This window comes from Leopardus geoffroyi, chromosome C1 (assembly GCF_018350155.1).
Source record: "Leopardus geoffroyi isolate Oge1 chromosome C1, O.geoffroyi_Oge1_pat1.0, whole genome shotgun sequence".
NCBI lineage: Eukaryota > Metazoa > Chordata > Mammalia > Carnivora > Felidae > Leopardus > Leopardus geoffroyi.
Genome location: NC_059328.1, coordinates 90,158,093 through 90,176,803, shown reverse-complemented (window position 1 = coordinate 90,176,803; position 18,711 = coordinate 90,158,093).

Sequence of the window (18,711 nt, the reverse complement as noted above, 5' to 3'; positions counted from 1 at the left end):
CACACATCTGCTGCGTTGTCCAAAGCCAAACTCTTGTTTTGTTTTTTTGTTTCCCTGAACCCTTACATTTTAGTTATTCATTGATGCAAAAGAAATTACCCCCAAGACTTAGTAGCTTCAAACAATAGACATGTATTGTCTCATACAGGAAGGCTCAGCCTATTATTTCTAGTATAGGTTTTCTCATGAGTTTATATTCAAGCTCTCACTTGGGGCTGCATTCATCTGAAGGCTTGCCTAGAGCTGGAAAATCCATTTTTGAAAAGGCTCACTCACACATCTTGCAAAGTTCTCTCATGTCCTATGGCCTCAGTAGTTCCCCACATGTACTGCTTCATGTGTTCCCTCATGACATGGGAGTTATCTCACTGCAGAGTGAGTGTTTCTGGAGGAAGCAGACAGATGTCCGTAATGTTTTTTATGAATCAGCTTGGAAATCACACAATATCCTATTAGCTACATAACCAGCCTTTCCTGACATAGGAGAAGTTTACATATCACATGAATATCCAGAGTCAGAGATATCCTAGAGTTTGGCACCACACCTCCTTTAACTTCAATTTTCCTGATCTCCCTCAGGGGCCACTCCATCCCTCCTATTGTTCAAACCAACAAGCTTGGATTTATCTTCTACTACTTTATTTATCTTTATGTTCCTAGATCAAGTAAGATGATAATATGAGAAATTAATTTTGGGGAATATATTTTCACATGTATACCATACACTTAAAAATAAATAAAAGTTTGAAAATTCATATAATATAAAGTTTGGAAAAGAATCTGGCAAGTTACCTAAAATTAAAGCAATAATAACAGTTACTAAACTATTGGACATATATATCATGGCAGACATAACACATGTGGCTCAGTATTACTCATTATGAATCTGATAATGACCATGAGATATATGTATTCATATTTTAAATATGAGCTAGTTCAGTCTTCTAAAAGTAACTAATTTCTCATAGTCATACAACCATTAAAATTAATACAGATGATTCACTTTCAGTAATGGGCAAAATGACCCACAGGGAATGACCAGAAGACTTGGATTAAATAAAAAGAAAGAAAGAAGAAATCTGTTTGAAGGCATTGGAGGGCTAATGACTACATAAGTTTTTGGCTCAAATTCTTACAGAAAAAGAAATATAAAATCTTAAACCTTGATTTGGGAGTGAGTCCCTTTTAGTCTACAGCTGTCCTGGTTTGGACTACTCTGACTTGAAGAAGACATAAATAAGAGGCTGAACAGTTGAGCAGAACTCTTGACTGACATGGCAAGAAAAATATACTTAGAGGTGAGGATCCCTGGTTACCATGTTTGGTTGGGACCAAGGAGAAATATATTCTAAAAGTAATGATAACTTGAAATAAATTGGCCATCACAGGCCCTGAGACTCAGCTTCAAATTATCTCAATGGAAAACAGAATGAATGGATCTGATATTGCTAGTACCTCCTTTTAAGGGCAGTAATACCAGACTTTGCTTTAAATTAAGCCTCAGGGTTGGGGCGCCTGGGTGGCGCAGTCGGTTAAGCGTCCGACTTCAGCCAGGTCACGATCTCGCGGTCCGTGAGTTCGAGCCCCGCGTCAGGCTCTGGGCTGATGGCTCGGAGCCTGGAGCCTGTTTCCGATTCTGTGTCTCCCTCTCTCTCTGCCCCTCCCCCGTTCATGCTCTGTCTCCCTCTGTCCCAAAAATAAAATAAAAACGTTGAAAAAAAAATTAAAAAAATAAATTAAGCCTCAGGGCTTGCTTGGGGAGGAAGATTGCGGGGTAGGAGGATGCTGGGCTCACTGCATCCTGCTGATCACTTAGATTCCACCCACATCTGCCTAAATAACCCAGAAAACTGCCAGAAGACTAGCAGAACGGATACTCTAGAGCCAAGTGTAGACAAGAGGCCCATGGAAGAGGGTAGGAAGATGGGGAGAGGAGGTGTGCGATACACGGACTGGTGGGAGGGAGCTGGGCCAGTGGAGGGGCAGCACACCGGGCAAGGCAGAGCCCCCAAGTCTGGCTTTCAAAAGTGGAGGGGTCGGAAGGAGTGTGTTCTCACAGCCAGCAGGACATGACATCTGGAATGTTATAAGTCAACAGCTCTGCTGAAAGAGCACGAGGGCTAGAGGACAACGGGAGGGAGAGGTGTTGAGCCCCAGAGGACTCAGCTCGGGGGAGAACAAAGGCGCTGGGAAGCACCATCTCCCTCGCCCATCCCCCAGCCAAAATCCCAAAGGGAACCAGTTCCCGTCACTGAACTTGCTTGCACCACGAAAACACCCAATGCTATGCTTCTGTGGATCCATCCCTCTGATGGGTCTGCCTCCCTCTCAGTGCTGCAGGGCCCCTCCCTCATGGGCCACCTACGGCAAAGCTAGCTAAGCCTGCCCCTCCTGCCCCTGTGCACCTTGCGGATCCACCCCAGCTAATACACCATATCCCAACAAAGCAGCACCACAAGCCTGGCAGTGTGCAAGTAGCCCAGACAGGGGCCACACCAACCACAGTGAGTCCTGCCCTGGGAAAGGGGAAGATAAAGTACACACCAGTCTGACTGTGGCCCAAGCGGTGGGCTGGTGGCAGACATCAGGTCTGACTGTGGCCCCGCCCACCAACACAAGTTACTCCAGACAGCACAGGGGAAGAGCCCTGCAGTTCTGTGCCATTCCAGGGACTATAAAAAATGATGAAATGGAAGAATTCTCCTCAAAAGAAACTCCAGGAAGTAGCAAGAGCTAATGAACTGATTAAAAATGATTTAAGCAATATAACAGAAAATGTATTTAAAATAATTGTCATAAAATTAATCGCTGGGCTTGAAAAACATAAAGAGGACAGCAGAGAATCTATTGCTAGAGAGATCAAGGGACTAAGAAACAGTCAGGAGGAGCTAAAAAATGCTATAAATGAGCTGCAAAATAAAATGGAGGCGACCACAGCTCGCATTGAAGAGGCAGAGGAGAGAATAGGTGAATTAGAAGATAAAATTATGGAAAAAGAGGAAGCTGAGAAAAAGGGAGATAAAAAAATCCAGGAGTATGAGGGGAAAATTAGAGAACTAAGTGATGCACTAAAGAGAAATAATCTACGCATAATTGGTATTCCAGAGGAGGAAGAGAGAGGGAAAGGTGCTGAAGGTGTACTTGAAGAAATCATAGCTGAGAACTTCCCTGATCTGGGGAAGGAAAAAGGCATTGAAATCCAAGAGGCACAGAGAACTCCCTTCAGACATAACATGAATCAATCTTCTGCACAACATATCATAGTGAAACTGGCAAAATACAAGGATATGGAGAAAATTCTGAAAGCAGCTAGGGATAAACATGCTCTAACATATAAAGGGAGACCGATAAGACTAGTGATGGATCTATCTACTGAAACTTGGCAGGCCAGAAAGGAATGGCAGGACATCTTCAATGTGATGAACAGAAAAAATATGCAGCCGAGAATCCTTTATCCAGCAAGTCTGTCATTCAGAATAGAAGGAGAGATAAAGGTCTTCCCAAACAAAAACTGAAGGAATTCATCACCACTAAACCAGCTCTACAAGAGATCCTAAGGGGGATCCTGTGAGACAAAGTACCAGAGACATCGCTGCAAGCATGAAACCTACAGACATCACAATGACTCTAAACCCATATCTTTCAATAATAACACTGAATGTAAATGGATTAAATGCTCCAAACAAAAGACACAAAGTATCAGAATGGATAAAAAAAAAACAAGACCCATCTATTTGCTGTCTACAAGAGACTCATTTTAGACCTGAGGACACCTTCAGGTTGAAAGTGAGGGGATGGAGAACTATCTATCATGCTACTGGAACTCAAAAGAAAGCTGGAGTGGCCATCCTTATATCAGACAAACTAGACTTTAAATTAAAGGCTGTAACAAGAGATGAAGAAGGGCATTATATAATAATTACAGGGTCTATCCATCAGGAAGAGCTAACAATTGTAAATGTCTATGTGCCAAATATGGGAGCCACCAAATATATAAAACAATTAATCACAAACATAAGCAACCTTATCAATAATAATGTAGTAATTGCAGGGGAGTTTAATACTCCACTTACAACAATGGATAGATCATCTAGACACAGGATCAATAAAGAAAGAAGGGCCCTGAATGACACATTAGATCAGATGGACTTGACAAATATATTTAGAACTCTGCATCCCAAAGCAACAGAGTATACTTTCTTCTTGTGGGCACATGGAACATTCTCTAAGATAGATCACATACTGGGTCACAAAACAGCCCTTCATAAGTAGACAAGAATTGAGGTCATACCATGCATACTTTCAGACCACAATGCTATGAAGCTTGAAATCAACCACAGGAAAAAGTCTGGAAAACCTCCAAAAGCACGGAGGTTAAAGAACACCTTACTAAAGAATGAATGCGGCAACCAGGCAATTAAAGAAGAAATTTAAAAGTATATGGAAACAAATGAAACTGAAAACACAACAATCCAAATGCTTTGGGATGCAGCGAAGACAGTCCTGAGAGGAAAATACATTGCAATCCAGGCCTATCTCAAGAAACAAGAAAAATCCCAAATGCAAAATCTAACAGCACACCTAAAGGAAATAGAAGCAGAACAGCAAAGACTACCCCAAACCCAGCAGTAGGAGAGAAATAATAAAGATCAGAGCAGAAATAAACAATATAGAATCTAAAAAAACTGTACAGCAGATCAACGAAACCAAGAGTTGGTTTTTTGAAAACATAAACAAAATTGATAAACCTCTAGCCAGGCTTCTCAAAAAGAAAAGGGAGATGACCCAAATAGATAAAATCATGAATGAAAATGGAATTATTACAACCAATCCCTCAGAGATACAAGCAATTATCAGGCAATACCATGAAAAATTACATGCCAACAAACTGGACAACCTGGAAGAAATGGACAAATTCCGAAACACCACACCCTTCCAAAACTCAAACAGGAAGAAATAGAAAGCTTGATCAGACCCATAACCAGCGAAGAAATTGAATCAGTTATCAAAAATCTCTCAACAAATAAGAGTCCAGGACCAGATGGCTTCCCAGGGGAATTCTACCAGACATTTAAAGCAGAGATAATACCTATCCTTCTCAAGCTATTCCAAAATATAGACAGGGAAGGAAAACTTCCAGACTCATTCTATGAAGCCAGCATTACTTTGATTCCTAAACCAGACAGAGACTCAGTAAAAAAAGAGAACTACAGGCCAATATCCCTGATGAATATGGATGCAAACATTCTCAATAAGATACTAGCAAATCGAATTCAACAGCATATAAAAAGAATTATTCACCATGATTGAGTGGGATTCATTCCTGGGCTGCAGGGCTGGTTCAATATTCGCAAATTAATCAGTGTGATACATCACATTAATAAAAGAAAAGATTAGAACCATATGATTCTGTCAATTGATGCAGAAAAGGCATTTGACAAAATTCAGCAACCTTTCTTAATAAAACTCTCGAGACAGTCGGGATAGAAGGAACATACTTAAACATCATAAAAGCCATTTATGAAAAGCCCACAGCTAACATCATCCTCAATGGGAAAAAACTGAGAGCTTTCTCCCTGAGATCAGGAACACGATAGGGATGTCCACTCTCACTGCTGTTGTTTACCATAGTGTTGGAAGTTCTAACATTAACAATCAGACAACAAAAGGAAATCAAAGGCATCAAAATTGGCAAAAATGAAGTCAAGCTTTCACTTTTTGCAGATGACGTGATATTATACATGGAAATTCCGATAGACTCTACCAAAAGTCTGCTAAAACTGATACATGAATTCAGCAAGGTCTCAGGATACAAAATCAATATACAGAAATCAGTTGCATTCTTATACACCAATAATGAAGCAGCAGAAAGACAAATAAAGAAACTGATCCCATTCACAATTGCACCAAGAATCATAAAATACCTAGGAATAAACCTAACCAAAGATGTAAAAGATCTGTATGCTGAAAACTATAGAAAGTTTATGAAGAAAATTGGAGAAGATATAAAGAAATGGAAAAACATTCCGTGCTCATGGATTGGAACAATAAATATTGTTCAAATGTCAATACTACCCAAAGCAATCTACACATTCAATGCAATCCCAATCAAAATCGCACCAGCATTCTTCTTGAAGCTAGAACAAGCAATCCTAAAATTTGTATGGAACCAGAAAAGGCCCCGAATAGCCAAAGTAATTTTGAAGAAGAAGATCAAAGCAGGAGGCATCACAATCCCAACTTTAGCCTCTACTACAAAGCTGTAATCATCAAGACAGCATGGTATTGGCACAAAAACAGACACATAGACCAATGGAAGAGAATAGAAACCCCAGAACTAGACCCACAAAAGTATAGCCAACTAATATTTGACAAAGCAGGAAAGAATATCCAATGGAAAAAAGACAGTCTCTTTAACAAATGGTGCTGGGAGAACTGGACAGCAGAAGGATTAAACTAGACCACTTTCTTACACCACTCACAAAAACAAACTCAAAATGGATAAAGGACCTGACTGTGAGACAGGAAACCATCAAAACCCTAGAGGAGAAAGCAGGGAAAAACCTCTCTGACCTAAGCCACAGCAATTTCTTACTTGACACATCCCCAAAGGCAAGGGAATTAAAAGCAAAAATGAACTATTGGGACCTCATTAAGATAAAAAGCTTCTGCACAGCAAAGGAAACAATCAACAAAACTAAAAGGCAACGAATGGAATGGGAAAAGATACTTGCAAATGACATCTCAGACAAAGGGCTAGTATCCAAAATCTATAAAGAACTCACCAAACTCCACACCCTAAAAACAAATAATCCAGTGAAGAAATGGGCAGAAAACATGAATAGACACTTCTCTAAAGAAGACATCCAGATGGCCAACAGGCACATGAAAAGATGCTCAATGTCGCTCCTCATCAGGGAAATACAAATCAAAACCACACTCAGGTATCACCTCACGCCAGTCAGAGTGGCCAAAATGAACAAATCAGGAGACTATAGATGCTGGAGAGGTGTGGAGAAACAGGAACCCTCTTGCACTGTTGGTGGGAATGCAAACTGGTGCAGCCACTCTGGAAAACAGTGTGGAAGTTCCTCAAAAAATTAAAAATAGACCTACCCTATGACCCAGCAATAGCACTGCTAGGAATTTACCCAAGGGATACAGGAGTGCTGATGCATAGGGGCACTAGTACCCCAATGTTTACAGCAGCACTCTCAACAATAGACAAATTATGGAAAGAGCCTAAATGTCCATCAACTGACAAATGGATAAAGAAATTGTGGTTTATATACACAATGGAATACTACGTGGCAATGAGAAAGCATGAAATATGGCCTTTTGTAGCAACGTGGATGGAACTGGAGAGTGTTATGCTAAGTGAAGTAAGCCATAGGGAGAAAGACAGATACCATATGTTTTCACTCTTATGTGGATCCTGACAAACTTAATAGAAGTCCATGGGGAGGGGAAGAACAAAAAGAGGTTAGAGAGGGAGAGAGCCAAAGCATAAGAGACTCTTAAAACTGAGAGCAAACTGAGGGTTGATGGAGGGTGGCGGGGGGAGGGAGAGTGGGTGATGAGTATTGAGGAGGGCACCTTTTGGGATGAGCACTGGGTGTTGTATGGAAACCAATTTGGCAATAAATTTCATATCAAAAAAATTAATTAAGCCTCAAATTTCTTTCTTTCTTTGGCATTTAATCAAAAGTCTTCAAGTGCACATGGTATCAAGTCAGTGATTAAAAATATCAAGGAAAGCAACAGACAACATTATCAGACTTTGAGTTACCCAGTGCACTGAAAGTAACTATATTTGAGTCTAGAAGGACAACTGTTTCTAAAAAATAAACGGATGTGACTATAGAATATGGCATTAGCTGAGATTAAATACACGGAAAGAATACAAAGTTCGTAACTGTACTGGCAAACAACAACAGCAACAACAACAACACTGCCGTCTGTACTTAAGGAGATGAAGACTATTCAAGAGACGATAAGAATTCTGGGTCAACAACTTTGTACAGAAAAGAAGCAGATTAAGAGAGTTTTATTTTTAAAAAGTGCATTACTCAGTGGTCTTATAGGAAAGAATAAGAAAAATAATAGAAAAGAAAGTACTATGTTGATTATGGAGTCCAGCCATCAAAGACTTGAGTATGGAGCCATGAGAGCAGAACTGGAGTCTAATATAGAGTACATGGCAAAATTTCAAGTTTTCAAGATTGTTTTGAAGCAAGAAATGCATTGTGGCTTCCATTCTCCCTTTTGAATAAGAGAGTTTATTGTAGTAATTCTGACCTTTTTCAATCGTTGTATCTGGATATTTGTACTTATAGGCAGACACCTTTCTTTTACTTTATAGGTGTCTGTGTTAAGAAAACCCATGTCTGAACCTTATCTGTCTCATGAAATCCAGAATTTGGTGTTTGAAGACATGACTGGGTTAGATATTTGTTGGTCATGGTAAGGGGAATATATTTTAATGGTGGGGAGAGGCATGAGTAAGTGTAATAAAAAAGGCAAATCTTATATATTGAATTATTGGCTGTGATTATTTACCCATCCCTATATTCATGCCTGTTGTCATACAACTTTGTAATTATTCTCATTAGAGACAAAGTACTTCATCATCTTTGAGGTTTGCATTTGACCATGTAACATGATTTGATCAAAGGACGAATAGTAACATGACACAAGGAAAAGGTTGAAATGTGCTTATGTGGTGGGGTGTGCCATATTGAAGTTCTGCCATTGCCAAGTAATGAGAGTCCCATAGTAAGTGCTGCTCCTTCAGCTTCAATAAGAATGAATTCACATTGGCATATGTGAGCCCAACATGCAGTAAAAAGCCAAGATCAACTAGCTAGATATTTGAAGAAAAGCCATGTAGTCAAACGTTGTCTTTATCAGTTGACCCTCAACCAATACACCAATGTGTATGTGAGGTTAAATGATTATTGTTTTAAGCCATGTCCTTGGGGCAATTTGTTGTGGTGCATTATTGCTCCAATAGCTGGAAAGGATGAATGAAATATCTTCTGTGTGACTGTCTTCTATAAAATTTTAAAATAAAACGGTCAAAGAGTTGGGAGAAGTGAGGTAACTATTATTGGAAGGGGCATGAGAGAGCTTCTAGGAGGCAGGCAATTTTCTCTTTTTTTACCAGGATGATGGTTAGATGGATATTTTAATTTTTGATAAGGCATTTGTCTGTGCACTACAATTTGTGTGCTTTTCTGTATGGTTATGGCATCCCAATATATACATTTAAAATTCTATCCTCTTAACTGCTATGAGATAATATAAACCGAGCTTTTATGATATTAGGACATATTGAGATATCAAAAAATAAATATCTCTTTAATAAAAAAAAACACCCAGATATTTAGGTATGATTAATCTAGGTGGCCAATCCCCTTATAAAGCCTAGAAATTTATATGTTAGAGTTTACAATATTATAATGCCCATGATGAAGAAAAAATTGACTATTATGCTCCCTGTATACCTCACCAAGCATATAGGAAGGCTTAAGTAAATTTATTTTCATAAAAATAAATACAAGGAATTGAAGGAAAGGGTCAGTGACTCTAAGGTTTTGCATTTCCAATTGAAAGAATTAAGCAAACATTTAATAAAGTGTTGAAAATTGGAGGTTCAGCAGATTCTCTTGGTAGATGCACATCAAACATCTAAGTTGGTATTTCATGTGAGGCAGTTGAGAGTTTGGCAAGGGATAATCAATGAGGCAATCATTAATTTTTGTCCAATGAATTTGCTATTACTGCTAATTTGTAGGAATACTTTGATAGTATGGTAAGAAAATTATTTGATATCAAGAACGAATGAGAGTGGGGCCTGGGTGGCTCCATTGGCTAAGTGTCCAACTTTGGCTCAGGTCATGATGTCATGTTTCGTGGGTTTGAGCTCCACCTTGGGCTCTGTGCTGACAGCACACAGCCTAGAGCCTGCTAAAGATTCTGTGTCTTCCTCTTTCTCTGTCCCTCCCCTCCTCATGCTCACTCTCTCTCTCTCTCTCTCAAAAATAAATAAACATTTGAAAGAGAAAGAAAGAAAGAAAGAAAGAAAGAAAGAAAGAAAGAAAGAAAGAAAGAAAGGAGGAAAGAAAGGAAAAGAAGACTAAATTACAACCAGGGAGTGGGCAGATAGAAGGTAAGACCAAAAGAGAGGAGATCAAGTTTTTAAGAGGCTAGAGTGTTGAAAAGTTATCTTACACAGTATTGAATACCTCAAAGATTATAATATAGTTAATCTTGAGGGTATTTTGATGCTATGCTCTTCAAGCCCTATGGATTTTAGAGAAAAGGCAAAAAGAATTATCTGGAGAAACAAAGAGGGTATCTACCCCAATGTCGGGACCAATAGCAAGGGAACCCACATAGCTGAAGGAGAGCGTGTCCAGGGAAACCAAGGTTTCAGTTAAACAAGAAGTTCAAAAAATTCAGAGGGGAGGTTGAGGATATAGGAGGTGACAGACTGGTGTCAGAGTATGAGATCCAGAGAGCACATTGGGAAAATCTGGAGAACGGGAAAGAGGTGAGAGTTGGAGAAAGATGAGCACAGGCACAGGTCTAGAGGTGACTACTTGATAATCTTGATGAGAACTGTCCCGACAGGATCTTAAGTAGATTGGGTTGACATTGATGTGCATATGGTGAGAACGGACTTATCTCCTGACACATGGAGGTCTGTGGCTCCCTCTTCACTTATAAACCATGAAATAAAATGTTTTGCTTTTTACTTTATATTATGTATAGTTTGGGATACAGAATATGCATATAAAGAGAATACAAATATTACCTACATATTAAAATCGTATAAGAAGGCAAAATAAAGCCACGAGTCAATATAATTTCAATACCATGTAACCCAATGATCAATACTAACATCTTTTTCTGAGACTACTCCACAGTTTTCCAAGTGGTCAAATAGTATTAGTTCTTGTCTGCTTCCAATCAGTTCTTGTCTGCTTTCATCCTCATTGCAGCTAGAGGAATATTTCTGAAACACACATATGATCATATAGTATTTTCTGCTTAAAAGACTTTCACGGCTTTCCATTTAATTTTAAGACAAAATATATATATATATATATATATATATATATATATATATATATATATACTTCTTTAAACACAGCTCAAAAATCTCTGCAAGAGTTTATATTTATTCACTTCTCAAACCTCATCTTTGTTTTTACTCCAGATCCCCCTAACCACAGAAATTCTGTACTCGTGATTACTTCCGCCTCTAGGTTTGCCTAGATGCAATTAACATCTTCATATCTATACCCAAGTCTAATCATTTCCGAAGACAACGCTTCTTCGTCCTCCCTGAGTATATCGATACCTTAATAGGTGCTTGTGTGGTACCAAGTATCTTTCATTCGTGGCACTAGCTACCTTTGTGATGTTACATTTACTTGAATGGCTATCTGATTAATATCAGCCTTCCTCTCTAAACTCTAAACTGTAGGATGACTCTTACAGGTTATGTTTCTATTTTTTTTGTCATTATTTAAGCAAGTCTCAGGCATGATTTGGACTTACAGTTATTAAGCTAATTAACTGACTGTCTTTTTTTTTTTTTCTTTTCTGTTAAGATCCCTGAAAATAAAGCACACAGTAGAACCCTAGGGGTTAGGCAAAAAAGCAGACAGGACTAGGGTAACATTTGCATGATAACTACTGAAGAATAGAAAGGGAACACAGAGAATTTCACAGCAGAGTCAAGGAAGAGAAATACTAGAGGAGGTGATTTTAGGAATAAAATGGTAGGTTTCTGTATTTGACACATGGTCAATGAAGAGAACAGATAACAACTAGGAAGAATCAATTCTGTTGTGAATTCTGCTTTTTTCACGTGAGTAAACAAACTCTAACCATGCCTTCCTTACATTTCACATTTTCCAATGTGTGCTGCATGTGAGGAAAACAACCTGCTTAGACTGGTCTTAAAGGTGATCTGCTTAGTGACCAGAAAATTCACTTATAGAAGAAACTTTATGTGCCAATGATTTAAACTTGTTCCACTCTAAACAGAGCACTTTCAATGGCCCTGAAGAATGCTGTTCAAAGTGCAGCCTTGGGGGGCATTAGAGCCAAGCCAACAGGTCACACTCTGTTTTCCATTCACAATTCCCTTTGTTGCATGTTTCAGAATTTCTTTTTCTCTTTTTCCTAAAAGTCCCTATACATTCACGTTGGTGTTCTGCTAGTATTTGAAAATATACCAAGAAAATATAGATCTTTGAGGAAATTTCAAATTATTAGAGGTAAAGTCATACTCAAAAAGAGTGTGTTATTGGGATACCTGGCTGGTTTAGTCGGCTGAGCATCCAACTCTTGATTTTGGCTCAGGTCATGATCTCACAGTTCATAAGATCCAGCCCTGCACTGTCAGTGAGGAGCCTTCTTGGGATTCTCTCTCCCTCTCTCTCTGCTCCTTCTCCCCTCTCTCTAAAAATAAGTAAACTTAAAAAATAAGAGACTGTGTTCTCTCTTACAGTTCTCAGATTAAATTCATTCTCTGCATAATCCCTTATTGATTATGAAAACAAGCTTTTATAATCTTGTAACAGAGACAGAGCGGGAGATCAGAAACCCATGTAACATTAATTTGCAGATATTAGTTTGCATGTCTTTGGAAAATCTTTCTTAGAAATACAGAAGTATTCTTGTAAAAGGTGATTAAATTTGGGTACATTTTTGGTTTGATGGATAATTTCTTTTTTTTATTTTTCAAGAGATGAGACACACAAAGATGTGACATTGCCATTATCAAGTTTTGTCTGTCTTCTATATTGCCTTATGAAAAACATTTTTTCTATTCTTTGATATATTTATGTGTGTTTATAGTAAACCTTTAAGTCTCTCCTTATTTCTAAATAATGCACACTTTCCTCTATTTGTAAAGGGAATTTTTGATAGATTTGGTTTGGTGTATACCTTTTTTTTAATATTCAAAGGTAAGAAATGTATATTTAAGGCCAAAACTAAATAGCCTTTTGTAGATTGGACTCATATGGAATTACATGTTTTCAAATTAATGGTAATTAAAATATGGCACTGTTCAAATTGTAGCAGGATTCTCGCATGGAGAGTCGTGACACAGAGGCTTTTCTTTCCAGAAAGCAAATTTATTTGTGCCGACACTGCTCAGTTGGGTTTGTACCCGAAGAACTGAGTCCCGAACACCACATGGCATAGTTTTTTATATACTTTTTATTTATTTGTCTCCCCTACATGGTAATACACAAACATGCAGTCTGATTAAGTGGTCGAACGTTACAAGGTCATGAGGGATACTGGCACGTACGTGTGACCAGTATGCAAATAGCCAGGTTGCCTTGAGATTTTTTTTTCCCTCTCCATAGGGAGGGGATCCTACCACAAAACCACCTCATATAAAGCATGAACTAAGAAATAGAAATTCTAGCACTTATGATACATTTTTAGGAGTTTCATTGATTTCAGCTGTCTGCATTTTCATTCACATATTATCCTCCATTTAATACCCAGTCTTTATATATGCCGGTGTCCATTTATATGCATGTCTAACCTGTGGCTAGAAGAGATCAAGCTTTTGGGTTAGAATGTTAACTAAATGAATGTAAAGATTATAGATTATAGATATATATAGCTCATGTGTGAGAGAGAGAGAGAGGCTAAAAGCAATGTGCAGGATACGCATGGTTAACAGTTTCATATATGTTCATTTGGAATTTTTCAAAAATAATTTGGGAAATGTAAGAAAAATGTGTGTTTCCAGTTACTGCTCATCATCTGCACTACTAATCCTGCAGCACAAACCACTCTAATTTCTCACCTAGATTAGAGTAATAACCTCCTAACTGATATCCCTGCATTTACCCCCTTCAGAGAACAACCAGAGTCATCATTTTAAACAGACATAGTATTACTGTTCTGTTCAAAAATGCCCAATGGCTTCATAACCTACTGACAATAAAATATGAGGTTCTCAATATGGCCCAAAATATTTTACATAGTCTAGCCCTTGATAATTCCCCTTCCTTGTCTTCTACCATTTATCTCTCACTTGTTATTTCCAGCTACATAGACCCTTGTGGCTGTTCTTCAAGAACCACTAGCAGGTTTCTGTTTAAATGCTTTTCTCCTAAGAGCCCATGACATACTCTCTGCTCTTTTCTTTTTCATTTTTGCTCAAATTTCCACCTCCTTACAGCCTTCTTTAACAATCCATTTGATTAACAAACCATAGGCATACCTCCAAGATACTGTGGATTTGGTTACAGATCACTGCAATAAGATGACTATCACAATAAAGCAAGTCAAATGAATTTTTGGGATTCCCAGTGCATATGAAGATACGTTTATACTATCCTGTAGTCTTTTGAATGTGCAACAGCATTATGTCTAAGAAAATAATGTGCATACCTTAATTTAAAAAAATTCTTTCTTGCTAAAAATGCTAATCATCATTTGAGCTTTCAGCAAGTTGTAATCTTTTTTGTAGGTGGAAGGTCTTGCCTTGATATTGATGGCTGCTGACTGATGAGGGTGCTGGTAGCTAAGGTGGGTGGCTATGGCAATTTCTTAAGCTAAGACAACAGTGAAGTTTGCTGCATCGATTGACTCTTCCTTTCACAAACAATTCTGTGTAGCAAGTGATGCTGTTTGATAGCATTATACCACAGTAGAAGAACTTCTTTCAAAATTGGAGTCAATCCTGCCAAATCCTGCAGTGGCTTTATCAACTAAGTTTATGTGATATACTAAACGCTTTCTTGTTGTTTCAACAGTCTTCATATCATCTTCGTCAGGATTAGATTCCATCTCATGAAACCACTTTCTAAAAAATAAAGAAAACCAAAAAGCAAAAAGCAAAAACAAACAAACAAACAAAAACTCTTTGCTCATCCATAAAAAGCAACTCCTAATCTGTGAAAGTTTTACCATGAGATTTAAGCAATTCAGTCCCCTCCGCTGGTTCTCTTGCTATTTCCACCACCTCTGCAGTTACTTCTTCCACTAAAGTCTTGAACCCCTCAAAGTCAGCCATGAGTTTTGGAATTAACTTCTTCCAAAGGCCTGTTAATGTTATTTTGACATCTTCCCATGAATCACAAATTTTCTTAATGGCATCTAGAATGGTGAGTCCTCTCTGGAAAGATTTTTATTTCCTTTGCACAGATCCATTTGAGGAACCACCATGGATCGCAGCTACAGTTTTACAGAATTTATTTCTTAAATAATAAGATGTGAAAGTAGAAATGACTCCTTGATAAGAACGGATATTGTGTTAGCAAGCATGAATACAACATTAATCTCATTGTATATCTCCATCAGAGCTCATGGGTGACCAAATGCATTGTCAATCAGCAGTAATATTTTGAAAAAAATATTTTTTCCTCCTGAGCAGTAGGTCTCAACAGTGGGCTTAAAATATTCAGTAAACTATGTTGTAAACAGACATGCGGTCATCCAGGCTTTGTTCCATTTAGAGTGCAGGCAGAGTAGATTTAGCATAATTCTTAAAAGCCCTAGGATTTTCAGAATGGTACATGAGCAGTAGCTTCCACTTATAATCACCAGCTGCATTAGCCCCTAACAAGAGTCAGCCTGTCCTTTGGAGCTTTGGAGCCAGATTTCTCCTCTATAGGTATGAAAGTCCTGGAGGACATCTTCAAACAGAAAGCTATTTTGTCTACGTTGAAAATCTGTTGTTTCTAGTAGCCACCTTGGTTAATGATCTCAGCTAGACCTTCTGGATCACGTGTTGCAGCTCCTCCATCAGCACCTGCTGCTTCACTTTGCACTTGTCTGTTAGGGACATGGCTTCTTTCCTTAAATCTCATGAATCAACCTCTCCCGCCTTCCAACTTTTCTTCTGCAGTTTCTTCTCTTGGCCTTCACAGAATTGAAGAGAGTTAGGGTCTTGCTGTGGATTAGACTTTGTTTTAATGGAATATAGTGGTTGGTTTGATCTTCTATCCACACCAAACTTTCTCCATATCAGCAATAAGGCTGTTTTGCTTTCTTATCATTTGTGTGTTTACTGAAGTAGCATTTTTAATATCCTTCAAGTACTTTTCCTTTGCATGGTCAACTCAGGTAACTGGAGCAAGAGGTCTAGTTTTTAGTCTGTCGTGAGTTTCAGCATGCTTTCCACACTAGACTTAATCATTTCTAGCTCTTGATTTCAGGTGAGAGCCATGAGACTCTTCCTTTCATTTAAACACTTAGAAGCCACTGTTGGGTTATTAATTGACCTAATTTTAATATTGCTGTGTCTCAGGTAACAGGCGGGCTTCAGATGGGGGAACAATTGGTCAGTGGAGCAATCAGAAAACACAGAGGCTGGCTGTCTCAATCTGTGGGGCATGAGACTCTTGAGCGCAGGGTTGTGGGTTCGAGCCCCACGCTGGGTGTAGAGATTACTTAAAAATAATAAAAATCTTAAAAAAAGATACACAATATTTATAAATTATGTTCTCTGTCTTATACAGGTGTGGTTCATGATGTCCCAAAAATAATTTTAGGAGTAACACCAAAAAGATCACTGATCACAGCTCACCATAACAAATATAAAAATAATGAAAAAGTTTGAAATATTGTGAGAATTACCAAAATGTAACATAGAGACACAAAGTGAGCAAATGCTGTTGGAAAAATGGTGCCTATAGACTCGTTCTATGTGGGGTTGCCATAAACTTTCAATTTGTAAAAAAAAAAAAAAAAAAAAAAAAAAAACCCACAATATCTGCAAAGTGCAATGAAGCAAAGTGCAATAAAATGAGGTATGTCTGTATTTATTAACTCTTATTAACACTTATTACACTGTTTAATTTGCTTTATAACCCTTCACAGTTATCATCTGGCAACATATTATATATTGTATATTTCCTACCTTTATAACTTGATTTCCATGGTGAGCAGAACAACTTATTTGTTTTGTTCATAGCTGTTAATAGTAGAAGTGTTTGACACATGTTAGTGCTTCAAAAATAATTTCTGAATAGATGAATAGGTCCTTATGCTGAAGAAACACATTGAGGATCACATGTTCAGACACCCCATACCTCTAGATTTCTCTTAATCCAATATGTAATATAATATTTTATACATCGAAAGATGTGGAAAATAAAATAATTCATTGACAAAACACTAGAGGGATGTTTTTTTAACCTAGACCAGGGGTTGGTTTCTGGATTGTATTAGCACCACCTAGAAACTAAGAATTATTTTCTTTTAATGTTTTAATGGTTAAAACACTTCAAAAGGGAGATAATATGTTTTGGCAAATTTAAACTATATGAAACTCTACTTTTAGTAGAAACATACATAAAGTTTTTTGAAACAGACACGTTCATTTGTTTATACATTGTCTTTGTCAACATCAGAGTTAAGGAGTTGTACCCAAAATTAAATGGCTCACAAAGCCTAAAATGTGTATTACTTGGCACTTTAGAGAAAAAAAAATGTTTACTAACTCTTGGTTTGGAGACATTCAGATGATTCATACCTAGCCTAAAAAGGCAATTTTTATATCATCTCTTCATCTTGGATATTCATCTTCTTTGCCATACTGTTGGAAGCACAAATTTGGATTCCAGTTTAAGTATCAGATAACCAGTAGGAGTTGTCATTTTTAGGAGTATTGCTAATTTTCATCATTGTGATCGCAGTCCATGATTATAATAGGTTGATTGAAATGAGGTATCATATAGCTAATAGAAACAATTCAAAGATACAAAATATCTCCCAAACATCTGTCATTTAACTACCATCATATCAATAATCTATACACTGAGGATTAAAAAAAAAAAAGCAAACATGCAACAATACCAAAAGATTGATGCTATTTTTCTTTCCTTTACTAGGGAAATAATTGTGGCCAGCTTTAATAATTCATTCCACAGGAACAAGTGTTGGAGAGTGATTCAGAGAGTAACTTTGAGATTGAGAATTATAGATCCACTTTTTGCAAAAGTATATGTTCTACCTTCTATTTTAGTATTTATTTATGTCCTATGACACTGTTACGGTATTTGCAATGAACCATGTTTAAATTTGGTATACTGCCTGTGATCCACGACCTGTTACTTAGACATTGTGACAAATGCATTATTTAGCAGAGCCTACACTGTTCTACTTACTTTGAGAATACCTTAGTCCCTTTAACATAATTTCACAACATTTATTATGAGCCCTCGGTGTTGTATGTAAGCCAATTTGACAACAAGTTATATTAAAAAATATTTATTACAATGTTGTACATCTTTCCCTGAGACTATTACCTTTTTCTAAAAATATATGGATTGCTAAAATTCTACCCTTATAGGTGCTTCCATTTTAATTTCTCCTATTGCCTCCATAAGAACTCTGACAAAGATTTTGTAGGTGGGGGTGTAGGGTGAGGAATAAGCCCTATTGAGCTTATTCACCAGAGTAGAAATAATGTCTTCACAGAACCAAATGTTTGTTACTATAACTTCTACATCATAATTAAAATACAAACTTAAAAAAATAGTTCTGAATCAGTGGCTTCTTCGAAGCCATAATAACACTTAAAAATGGTTAAGACTGAAATGCAAAACTTTTATTGGTTGGAAATCTAATGAAACTTGTTCAAATAGAATTACAAAAGGGAAAACTTATGTTTTCCACAGAGATACAATCCCTGGGAATCACCAACACTGGGCAGTTGTA